The sequence below is a fragment of the Gambusia affinis genome, linkage group LG12 (genome assembly GCF_019740435.1).
Source record: "Gambusia affinis linkage group LG12, SWU_Gaff_1.0, whole genome shotgun sequence".
Classification (NCBI taxonomy): domain Eukaryota; kingdom Metazoa; phylum Chordata; class Actinopteri; order Cyprinodontiformes; family Poeciliidae; genus Gambusia; species Gambusia affinis.
In genome coordinates this window covers 19,413,684-19,425,940 of record NC_057879.1, presented here as the reverse complement: position 1 = coordinate 19,425,940, position 12,257 = coordinate 19,413,684, and the positions used below count along the sequence as shown (strand labels likewise).

The window sequence follows — 12,257 nt, the reverse complement described above, 5'->3', positions numbered from 1 at the left end:
TTATTTTTACTTTTAAGTAAAAAGAAACACTTAAAACTTAAATATCCAGTCAAGTAAAAAAATATTTAGACAAATTTCAGCAGGATTTTTCTATTCTTTTTTGGTTCAGACGAGTGATGCCAATAATTAGAAATTAAACCTCAATCAAGGTATTTGTTAGGCTTTATTTTTTTAAATTCACAAATAAAAGTGGTAAAATCTGAATCCTTTGCATGCCACACTTTTATTTAATGGAAAATGATTGCATTTTGTGGTGATGCATTCCATAATAGATGCATTAAAGTTTATGACTGCGAAGTAGAAAACCTCAATGGGTTTGGGGGCTACATTAGGAATCGAAAATATAAGAAAACAAAACAATGTCTTTCCGGAGGGATCCTCCACAGCCACCAAATCACATTCCCCCGAGCTCTGAAAAGGAAATAGTTTAATGAGTGACAACAGAGGGGAGGAAAAGCCCCCATCTCTCCAGACTCGGACTGCCTGAGAAACTCCGAGCCAAGCCCGCGTCACGTGACTCAGCCACCGGCAGCGAGGAGCGAGAGCGCAGCCGGAGCGCCGCAGATCCTCGGTGCTCACAAGCCTGCTAACACCAGCAGCCCTTCACCGCCCAGTTTCTTTTTAACTCAACCCTTTTACTCCCTCCCGGTGAGTACATTTTCCGCTGACCTTTTTATTAAGCAAATTTTTACCTCGTTTTTGTCCTCCTCCTCCTTCCTTGCCTCGGTGTTTCGCCAACACTGGGGTTAAGCGAGAGAGAGAGAAAAAAACAATGTTTTCTGGCTCCCTGCATGCAGTCATTGAGATCTTGGATGCTGAGTGTTGCTGCTCCGGCAACATCCGATGAGAAATATAGTGCTCGCACACACTCTTGATATTTTTGCCCCTCTTCTCTATTCTCCCTCTTCTTCTTCTTCTTTTTTTTTTTTTAAATGCAGCTTCTTAAAACGTGTTGATGTAATTCCAACATTTTGCTTATTTTCTGCCTTTTGCCCCTCACTCACCTTTCTCATCATGGCTTATTTTGGTGCGATTTTATCTCATTTTGAATTGTTTCTCTGCTGTTGGAGGCTGTACCTGTGCCAGGTCGCAAAAATGACTCTTTTGATTTTCACGTTTAAGGATTTTGCTTTTCTAATAGGTGAGAATTTTAACTTTTGCCAGAGTTTGTTTTGGTGTTTTCATTGTGCTTCTGTTTTCTTTTTGACTGAGCTGGATTTGCACTCAACTGACGAGAGGTTTCAGATCTTCTTGTTGAAGAAAAACACAGCTGAAGCATTACATTATCTATCCTTCAATAGTTAGAAACATTTTGATCTTTATTCCTTGAAGTGTCTTTTTTAGAGAACTTGTTGAAAAATGAAAGGAAAATGTATTTCTCTTTATATACAATTTCAAACATCACAAAATGTGAGGCAATAAATACATGTAAACATGTAGATAAACAACACAATGAAATGCTGTTAATAGGTGTCATTTATCACCTTTTAGTTTCCACATCTAAATTTATGGTAATTGCCAAGCGACTACAGGGCTGAACATTAAACCTTTTTGCTGTTCTTCTCTTCATCCATTCCCAAAAACAGGACAAGCTGATGTTAGTTGTTTAATTAGTCAGGGTTCCTGCTAGCCTGCAGTCTGCTGCTTAGCAAACAATACTATCTTAATTGAGGTTATGAGTGGAGTTTTGCTTTATGCGTTTTTTGGGGGTCAGGCATGTTTCCAAACAATCAAATTTGTCTTTTCTGTTAGTGTGAGAAAACTTGTGGACTATGTTGTTGACCAAATCCCCCTTATAGGAAAGAGTTGCAGAGAGAGCAACTCGAACGCTTTTAATCAAGTCCTACACATTTAAGAACAAAGTTCTATGTTTCTGAAACAGGAGAGTGGTCATTATTAAACATTCCTGTTTAATAATGATCTTAGGCTATAAACTTCAGTATGAGATGGTTACTTGTAAATTACTTGATATCAAGAAAAGGAAAACTCGTGATCAAGACATTCTTAGTATAAATTCTTATGCAAGGTTGTTCCATTCTCTACTAACCTTAGAATAAGGTAATAGTGCCCCTCCCCTGCCTGTTACTGCACATTGCCTTCAGCTCTCTAAGGGAGGGCTATTATAATCTTTTCAGAAATACCTATAGAACAATTTCAGTGGTTTGGAAATACACCAAGCTGTGACAGAGAATCAAGGTGAAGAAACGACATGTTATTGTTCTTCAAGGTCTTAAAGTCTGTATTTAAAATTTTAATTGCTGTTATACAGCTCAGTTCCTATGGATTAAATACCCTTTAATGTGATGCCAAATAAAATGCAGGAGGGACCTTTAAGTTTTCTCTGGAGTTTTGGAGTGCCCCTCCCCCACTTGTTGTTACATGGTGCCGTCTAGCTAGCTGAAAAAGGCTAATTTACTTTCCCCTCACTTAACTGAAAGGACGATTTTGCTCTTTCAAATATTTCCACTCAAAAATACCAAAACACAAACAGCCATGGTAAAAGATTGTCCAGGTATGAAGAAGATTCAGAAGATGTACTGAAAACCAGAACACTTCACGTTTAAGGTGTCACCTCAAATCAATCAATCAGTCAAATTTTATTTGTATAGCACATTTCAGCAGCAAGGCATTTCAAAGTGCTTTACATCAAACCAAACACAGAAACACAATACAAGCAAATGTTGCTTCAAGTACAGACAGTGGACTTAGCCTTAAGTGTAAAGATACTGATACAGATTCAAAGCAATACAAGCTCAAGAATGTTTGTTTATTGATTTGGCTGTCAATCAAGTTGCATTTGATGTGAAAAATGTATTGTTACTGTCAGAGATTGCTACTTGATTAGCTAATTAATCAACCCAACAACGATTTCTTACCCACGTTCATCCTACTATGGAAGTCTCTGACTGGCTCCTGTCTTTTAAGTAACACTGATGTACTTAAAGTGTCTGCACCCGCCAGCTGATATGGCAACAGGGAGGGGGATCTTCAAGGCAAATTCTGCAGCAATTCATTATGCAAATTTTGCTGACGGATTTGATTAATAGCTTGACCTCCACTTGCTGCCTGAACTCACCCATAAAACCTGCAGGCGACAACCCCTCGTCCGACCCAAAATAAAACACACACACACAAAATGCCCTAGAATTCGTGGACAGAAAGTCCTTGAAGTGACCACTGGAATTGCTTCTTTAAAATCCTTGACAGAAGTTTTGTTCCTGAAAGCAGCTGGAGACGAGGACCTTTTCAATCACGCTCCAGAGATACCCGAGCAGGGGACATTCGACAGCTTCTCCTGCCTTCAGACTTTGCAGGTCAGAGGAAACAGGTGGGGGAAGCCGAGCATGAAATATGCTGCTACGCAAACAATACTTATCTCTCGCCGGGGATGAAGTGGGAGGCTGGCTCTGGGATGCACATGCACTGAATCCCTATATGAGCTCGGAACGGCAGGAGGAAGTGTATCCAGCCGCCGGTAGACCGAGTCAGTAATCTGTCACTGTCCAGTTCAGGCACGTCCTGCTGCACCCGCAGGTTGATCGCTGACCCTTAGCAGGTGCAAATACAGACAAAAATCATTTTTTGAGCAGCCCCAGAGAGGTCAAGGAACGGATTAGAGGAGCAGCTTCCTCTTGTCTCTTTTATGTCCCTGCCTGGGAGAGATAAGCAAAGAGAAAACAGATGAAGGACTCAAGACAAGAGAAAAGAGAGATGATGCCGGTGTAGGTGTTTCACACATATATGAGATCTATGAGATACACAATGAGGCAACACCCTCTGCTTCTTATTACATCCTCCGCTGCTGTATCCCTATTTTCACCCATTTCAGGACATGGCCTGTGTGTTTTGCTACTGGGAGACAGCAGTTTAAGCCAGTGTGTGTGCCTATGCATGCATCTGATACTTGGGTTTTGTTCTGAGTGCCATTTGCCTTGCAGTGTCGGTATCTCAGCTCGGCGGCCAGTCGCTTTATATTCCCCCGCTCAAAGAGATGGAGGCTGATTTCAGCACCAGGGACAGCTGCCAGCACTTCATTACTCTGGCAGCTGGAGCTAGCTGATTCCTGCCTGAAAGTCTGGAGTGGTTATAGTCACTAACCCTGCGCCCTGGCCGCCGCACGTCTCTCTCCGAGCTATTCCACCTCCCATTCACAAAAGCTGGGTTGAGGTCTCACCCCAGATAAGAAGCAGAATGACAATATTCATCCAAAGCGAGTTCAAACAGGGTTTACGAATGCTGGAGTTTATTTTCTTTTTAAGATTCAAAATCCTAAATCTGACAGGACGCGTGTAGAAGCAACGCCGACATGCGATCAATTAGTGGTGTTTTTTTTTCTAGTAAGCATTTAAGACTGAGCACCTTAATAAAAGTTTTAAGTTTTACTGGGAAACATGGGAAAACAGAGTGCTGATGAAATTAAATAATTAATTGTTTTAAAACTATTACAGTGGAGCAGAAGTGAAAAGGATTTAGATGTTTTCAGAAACAACACATTTCCTTATCATTTTTTAAATATAATTTCAGATTGGCCTGACGTTTCTAAAGAAAAGCTTAATGGAGAGCTGTTCTGAATCACTTTAATGCAAAGGTTTAACAGAAATCCTTTTTTCATTTGTGTTTCTTAACCTATCAGCTGTCAGAAGTACAAATGCCAAAATCTATAACAAACATACAGAAGACAGCGATCTGGTCATGGGGGACCAAAATTTAACTTTTCTGCCGTACGAAGTCAGAGTTACAATGAAACATACTCACTTGTTCAAATGGACCAAAGTCTACATTTTAGTTGAGAGTTGGAAATTTCTGATCACAAACGCTCTCCATCCAAAATAGCCGCTCTTGAGTTGTTTTACAAAACAACTAATAGAAAGCTAATAGAGTCACTCCCCAAAACACCTGCAACACAATGTAGTGCTGCAAAATATTGACTCATAGTTCAAATGGACACCACACGTTTTAGATCTCCATTTATAAAATATGTTTACTACATTGTTTTCATCTAATTTGGGATTCCTCAATATTTAGCATTGAAATAATATACATAAATAGAGTAGAGTAATGAAAAAAGTTTCATTATTTCAGTTGGTTGTTTTATGACATTAAAAAACAAAGAAAGATGCACTTTTATCCAAGACCTCAAAATTTAGGTTGGAAAAAATAAACAAACAAGTCCATTAAGTCATGAGAAAGTTGGAAGTTTCTTCCCTACCTTGCCGTCACATTCCAAAATGTCTCTTTATAAAACCTTAGTTGTACCTCATTACACCCACTATACCACAAGTCTCCCATGCTGAACATGTAATATGAAATATATTTTCCTAAGTGGGGCTGCACAATTACAGAAAATGGTAAATATTGAGAGGATTATATGAGTTACAATACATGAAGTTTTCTTTTTCTCTCTCTTTCTCATCACTGATGAACTTGTCATTTAAACGTCTCTTGCTGTGAGTCTCTGTCCAACTGGCCAAATATTACATTAAAATGTTACATTAAAACATGGCTTTTAGGTGCGCCATATAGTACAGAAAATACGGTATTTATCTAAGTCTTTTTAAAATGTTTCCATTTTTTAAGTCTTTGTAGTTGGTGTTCAGGTACTAATCTCCCAATATTCCAATCATAATTATCAAGTGATATTGTAAAATTTTCTGTGAACTTAAAACATTTTTTAACTCAAAAACAGAACAGGCTGCTGGATGAAGGACTGCTTTAGCGCCCAACTGCCTGACTTAAAAAGCTTTCTGGAAGAAAACTTGTATTAATATTGTCCTGAAGTTAATTTTATAGTTATGATTATATTACAGAGAACACACCAATTTAAATATGAAACAACTTGGAGTTTTTTCTGAGTTAGGCATTTGCTGCCATACTGTGTAAAGCAGAAAACACTTTAAATAATTAATATGATTTGCAGATGATTTTTGAGTAAAATGCAAACACTTTGTGTCTAGTATATTCTCTGACTGAGCCACAGAGCCACATTTACTTGATGGGTCATATCTGCTTTTTTGGCCTCTGATCAGTAAAAGTGTCCTGCTGGTGGAGAAGTTCATCTTAATAACAAAAAGACTTCAAGAAAAAATTATTTGATCCGCAGGTTGCAATGCCACTGCACAGGCCAGTTTTCATTCCTCATCCAAACTGCACGTTTATATGCTTTTATCAAACTATAAAGCTGCTTTTATGTTCTGTTAAGAAATAATTAATGGCCCACTCCTACTGTGAATGTTTTTAGCCTAATAAATAAGAGTTGTTCCAATTTTAGTACCAATGTGGATTTGATCATAAGTGCCCCTTTGTAACCTCTTGGTGCTTAAGTGGTCCAAAAAAAAAATAAAAAGATAAACAGAAGACAACAAAAACTCAAAGCCCTCAGCAAAAAGCACTGGTCAGAGGTTTTAAGTCGTCACAGTTTTTTTGTACATCTCTTTGTGAAGCCAAACTTTAAAACAAAACACTTCTTGTTATAATCTTAAAGTCTTAAATGCAAGGAAGACTAATGGTTGTTCCCTGAAGAAAAGATTTTGCTGCTGTTGTCTAATGACATATTTCAGCCAACTGGGCCTCCTGTGGGAGGTGGAGAAGGTCACCTTCTGCTGCACTGGGGAATAAAAACAAACTGTAATGGCCATTTATGCTGGCAATACTTTCAAATAGGAAGGAGCTGAACTACTGCACTGAAACATCAGTTGCTCTGAAGATATGATCACTTTAAGTAAAAATGGCAAAATTACGTTTCTTATACAAGAAAATCTTACAAAATGGAATAACTTCAAGCAATTGTTTTTATTAAAACAATCTGCTGCTAAAATCATAAAAAATGTTTACTTTATCTAAACCATGTTTACATACTAGACTTAAAATTGCAAAATTGAAAAGCAGTGTTTAAGGTACTGATGGCCATCTATTAATTAAGTATCATCTTTACCTCTGTAGGAGATATGAGTGATTCATTGTCGGGGTTTTTTGCAGAGAGAAATATTTACAGTGAGTCAGTGGCAACTTTTATATAAGCAAGGGAAAAGCGTTGTATCCTCCTTTTAACCAGCTGACCAGCAGTGAACACCAAAAGGCAGGGGAGGAACAACTCAGTTCACTCTTTCTTTGGTATCTTATGAAACTGTAAGGACAGTATGCCGGAAAATCGTTTTAAAACCTCCGTTTACCAGGCAGCTAGTACCTAGAAAACACTCATTTAAATTTAGGGCTTCCTACTGAACATGTAAACTAGAATTTTCTTTTAACATGTTTTTTATTATTACAAATCTTTTAATGCAATTTTTGTTGTAATTTTTATATCAATACCAAATTTATTTGCACTACTTTATTTGGCTATTTGGTTATTTGATGTTCGTTTATTTTTGTTTCCATGCACCTTCTGTTTCTCATAGAAACAGATTGTTTTATGCTGTAAAAAAATAAATACACTTCAATCTATTAAATCTAAAAAAACATTTGTTCATTATAATAACTACAGAAGACCCTACTGCTTTGATTTGTTCTCACTCTTAAAATTTTCCCTTTGATACTAAGAGTATTGTGAAAGAATATTTTTACTTTGTTTTCCAATTCTTTTGTCAAGTGTGCATGGCTGCACCCAGAAGGTCGTAGGTTCAAATCCCAGCCTGGTATGTTTCTGCACAGGTGTGTTTCTCCCTGTGCATGTATGGGTTTTCTCCAGAACTTCCTCCCAGGGTCCAAAAACGTGGGTGTTAGGTTAATTGGTCTCTAAAATGTCGTTAGTGATTGTGATGCACCGAACCAGGCGCACCAGCTTCCAGTTAAACAGTGACCCTAAACATACAGCCACCGCTACAGTTGAGTAGTTTACTGTTAAAACAACCCACTTAAAGTCCAGAATTTAACTTAAAATGTATGTTCCCAGACACTTTCCACCTAATTTGACCGAGCTTGAGGTTCTCTTAGTGCTTAAAACTCTAAAAAACAAATTATATAGCAAATGTTACCTCAAAATCCTCTTCTTTTTCTTTTCATTCAGCATTTTGTCCTTTACTCTAGCTCACAAAACTCCAGCAAAAACAAACACAACAAGCTCTACAGGTACATCATTTATTGCTTTATAATTAAGTTTAAACACCCTATTTGAGTTGTTTATGAAAGGAGAAATCCAATGTATCATCTGGAGCAAAACCTGTCTGCCATTCCTTTAAGTTCTGGTTCGTCTTTATTGGCTTCATCTCAGAAAGCATTAAATCAGCATTATTTAGCTCTTTGTGTCGCTGCTTTTAGGATTCCTGCTGTCACTGATCCTCAAAAATTGTATTTTTGTTTTATAGAATAAACTGAAAACAGAGGCAGTCTGTAATATTTAACAGCAGACTGGGACCCATTTTCCCATTTAAATTGCAAATTGTTCTTCGAATTAAATTATAATCAGCTCTTTGTCATGTTGTTTTTCTTACTCACACTGTGGAGGCTACATTTTTACACACAAACATTTCGCCCTCGTGCATATTTTATATTCATTTAATATATTTTTCACAGATTGCCCAGAATTTTCTCTACAGATTTACCTGGTTTCACCTCTGACCTTTTAGCTGCTTATCATTACCGAGACCTCTCAGCTTGGTTTCATACAGAAAACATGTTTTATTATCAGCTAATTAATCACAGCTCCAGTGACCCAGTTACTTTAACATGGTGAAGCAAAAGCTATATTTGGCAGGTACACAAAAAGGGAAATTAGGGAAACGAAGAAATGTGTCCATGCCAGGGGATCTGGGAAAGCACATGTTCATACACCCTTGAGCAAAGCAGGGAGTCTCTTTTATAGAAAGATGTGGAGAAGTGGGACCAATCATTTATTTTAAGTGAATTCCTAGGAGTAAGAGCAGCAATTTCTTCATTAGAAAAAGACATATAACTGAGTATTCTCAGAGGTCAACAGTGTGGTGCATTCAAGAGTTTTTTGGAGTCAAACTTCTGGGAACCCAATATTGCTTTAAAAACAACGCAATGATCCTCCTGGTATCAAAATCACCCCCTTGGAAAAATAAGTGAGCTAATGCTGCGAAAAGATTGCAAACTGACCTTAGGTATGCAGTCAAAGCACTCCGATTTCAAAGATAACCGGCCTTTCTATTATTGTGCAATGCGAGATAAAACATCTTGCAGATATGACTTCATCCCGCTGTGCCTGTGCAGGTCACGCAGTGTTTTATCTCCCTGCCGTCGTCGTCGCTGGCCGGGGCTATAGGTCGCCCCAATCCGATTATGGTGCAGCTATAGTTTTAGGCGACTGATCGTCTGCCCTCAGTCTTCATGCTTCACAGAGGCTCCATATATATATTTTTTTTTCTCTCCGCAAGCAGGGAGAGAGAAGGAGAGCACGGAGGAGGGAGGGGAGATAAAGCTGATGGAAATTAGTGTGTATTTTTCCTACAGAAGCTTTTTGTGTCCCTGCACAAACGAGGTCTCTAAGTTCAGAAAAGTCCCTTCATTAAATACATGAGAAATATGTAAATGATTAAAGGACCACGGAATGGTAATATAAAAGGACAGAATGACAGTAATAATTTATAAGGCAGCACACCACCTACCGCATCATGTATGCCTGCATATTCAATCTTTGATATTCTGCTCTGAAGCCCAGTTGTAGGCTGCTTGAAAGATGATTGGCAATACAAATGTCTTCATTTTTCCCCAGAGGTTGCTCATTCCCTCAGTCTTTATGTAGTTGCAGATTTTCCTAGGGTTGTGTAATTAATCATATTAGTATTTCATTTTGGACTTATTTTCATTTTGCCTTCAAATTGTAACAAAAACATTGTAGCTGATTTTGCTGCATTCTGCTTTACCTTTGACTTATGTAATGTAGAAAGCAATTGCAGAAATGCAGGGCAGTTGCATCTGATATCTTTTTAACTGTAGGTCTCCAGAATGAATCAAATTAAAATTGTTATGGCAAGATCGATGTGTACAATGCAGCTATCATAACAAAGAAAGTGTTAGAAATGGGTCAGCAAGATTTAGCTGAATTATCATCACATTGTTCCTCAATAGTGGGACTGCAACTAACAATTATTTTAGTAATCAATCATTCTATTTTCTTCTATGATAATTAATCAGACTATAGAAGTTGACACATTTTGCAGATTTTTAATTTTTTCATTATAAAAGAGGCAACCGAATTGGTCACTGCAGTTTCCTTTCTGTATATAATGTGACTTTTATTTTGCTACTGGCCACCTTAAGGTAAAGAAAAATGGGTGAAAATGTAGAAAAAAATTCTGTAAAAACTAAATGGAAAAAAAATTGATTCAGAAAGTATCTTCATTATGCAATGTTTCCAAACTCTGTGAGGAATTTAAAAGAAATTATCACGATTTTGAGGAGTCCAGCTTTCCCATCTCATTCCCCTCTTATTATTTTGGAGGAAATGTGATGTAACAGTCTTATCAGTCACATTTCCTTGTTTAGATCCAAAGCAAAATGATTCCTGATACCCAGTAAACAGCTGCTTCAACACTGCTGCCACACTCTGGCTACTCATTATGTCCATACAATTGGCTTTTCTGTGTGTTCTCCACGCTGATAAGCAGTTGTTACTGCACATGTCCTGCAAGAGAGATTAGATTCCAGCGGGCTCCCCTGGGCTGGAAGCAAAATTGCCCTGCACAGACCACTATTCATTAAGTCCTTAATTGCTAATTGAGGTCTTTGAATGATTCAGCACTAGCTGCTGCTGTTGGGGTATTAGCTGAGTAATTTATGGCAGTGAGAAGGCTGAAAAAAAAGGCACAAGGGTAACAGAGCGCTATTAAAAAAGGTGGCACCGGTTCCTGCATGGCGCTGTTATTCCACGTATCTCCGGATCTGTACATTGCTCTCTTTATAGCCAATTCTCTCCATCTGTCTGAGTTCAATTCATCATGCTTTATAATTATATTTAATTAAGCGCTGCTTAATTTAGACTGTGCACCCCACTTTCTAAATTAATCTTTTTTGATTAAGCACATTATGTGGTGATTGTGGCAGTTCTTCATTTTCAATAATAATATTTCTTGTTTTTTGAGCGACAGCTAGAAAATCAAAGCAGTCGTCTCAGCTGAAATCATTATTTCTGCACCAAATTCTCCCAGTAATAAAACCTGGAGGTGATTTTTTTTAGCCCTATTTTCAGCTATAATTTTAGGTCCTCACACCTCCTGCTGGGTGTATTTTCCCGAAGGAGCTGAAAAATTTGAAAAAAAAAGAAGAAAAAGTCTCTACCTGGATTCAGCCGTGTTTTATAATGTAGCTAAGCTTGTACGTTCTCTCCTGCTTCAAAAGGAACAACTAAATATGCTTATTATAAATAATACTTCTACATCTGTGAGGTATGAAGCCAAAGCTGAAAAAAAACCTAAGGTACACAAGCAGCATATTCTACCAGGGATTGGAATTGACCAATAATCCCTTGATCGGTTCTTATAGGTCAAATACTGAGTATCTAAAGTATTTCTTTCCATCCTATTTGTTGAATGAATCAAAGCTACGTGATTTCCAGTCTATAAGGGCATCAACCAAAAACATGCATTTAAATCTATTTATTTTTTCATTTTTTTAAATTACAAATTACGTTAAAAGTTGGCTAAAAAGGGGCGTGCTCCGGTAGCGTAGAGGGTAGTGCGCCCCACGCCTGGAGGCCCTCAGTCCTCGACGCGGCCGTTGCGGGTCTGATTCCCGGACCCGACGACATTTGCTACATGTCTTCTCCCCTCTCCTTCCCCCCTTTCTGCCAGCCTACTGTGGCATAAGGGACACTAGAGCCCACAAAAAGACCCCCTGGTGGGAAAAAAAAAAAAAAAAGTTGGCTAAAAAGTCTCTGCATTAACATTGTCCAGGATCGCCTGTAGAAAGCATCTCTATAGGTTAAAGTTCACATCTTTGTTGTTTGTGCTTTTTCCTCGAGTCAACCAGAAACTCAGAAAGTTCATCTACATAATTTGTGATGCTTCTGCACAGAGAATGACTTTCACTCTTGTGCAATTTTTAACAATTTTGAAAGTGAGCACTTAAGACACTAGAGTATATTTTTTATATTTTTACCTGAAGGTCAGGTTATTTGCAGCGCTTGTTCTCAAAGTTGAAGTTGGGATTTTACTGGTAAAGCCAGTCTGATACTCAGCACATTGAACTGTTACTGATATACTTTCACTAATGGCTATATCATAAAAAAAAACATTAATAAATGTATGAAAATGTAACAATTTCAGGTTGTTTTCTCTTTTTGTCTTCTTTTCTTTAGATGT

At 37.9% G+C, this 12,257-nt stretch overlaps 1 protein-coding gene across 4 annotated transcripts in view; it reads left to right on the top strand.

Moving 5' to 3' along the window:
- The first annotated feature begins 520 nt into the window (after nt 1–520).
- Nucleotides 521–12,257, top strand: part of LOC122841394 (RNA-binding Raly-like protein) — a 57,348-nt gene continuing 45,611 nt past the window's right edge. For 2 of the 4 annotated variants that reach the window (XM_044134669.1, XM_044134667.1), the window contains exon 1: nt 521–648. The gene's annotated coding sequence lies outside the window, so the exon portion shown is untranslated. Of the gene's footprint in view, nt 649–1,070; nt 1,142–12,257 lie in introns of those variants that run through there. The other 2 variants (XM_044134671.1, XM_044134670.1) reach the window with 2 other exon arrangements.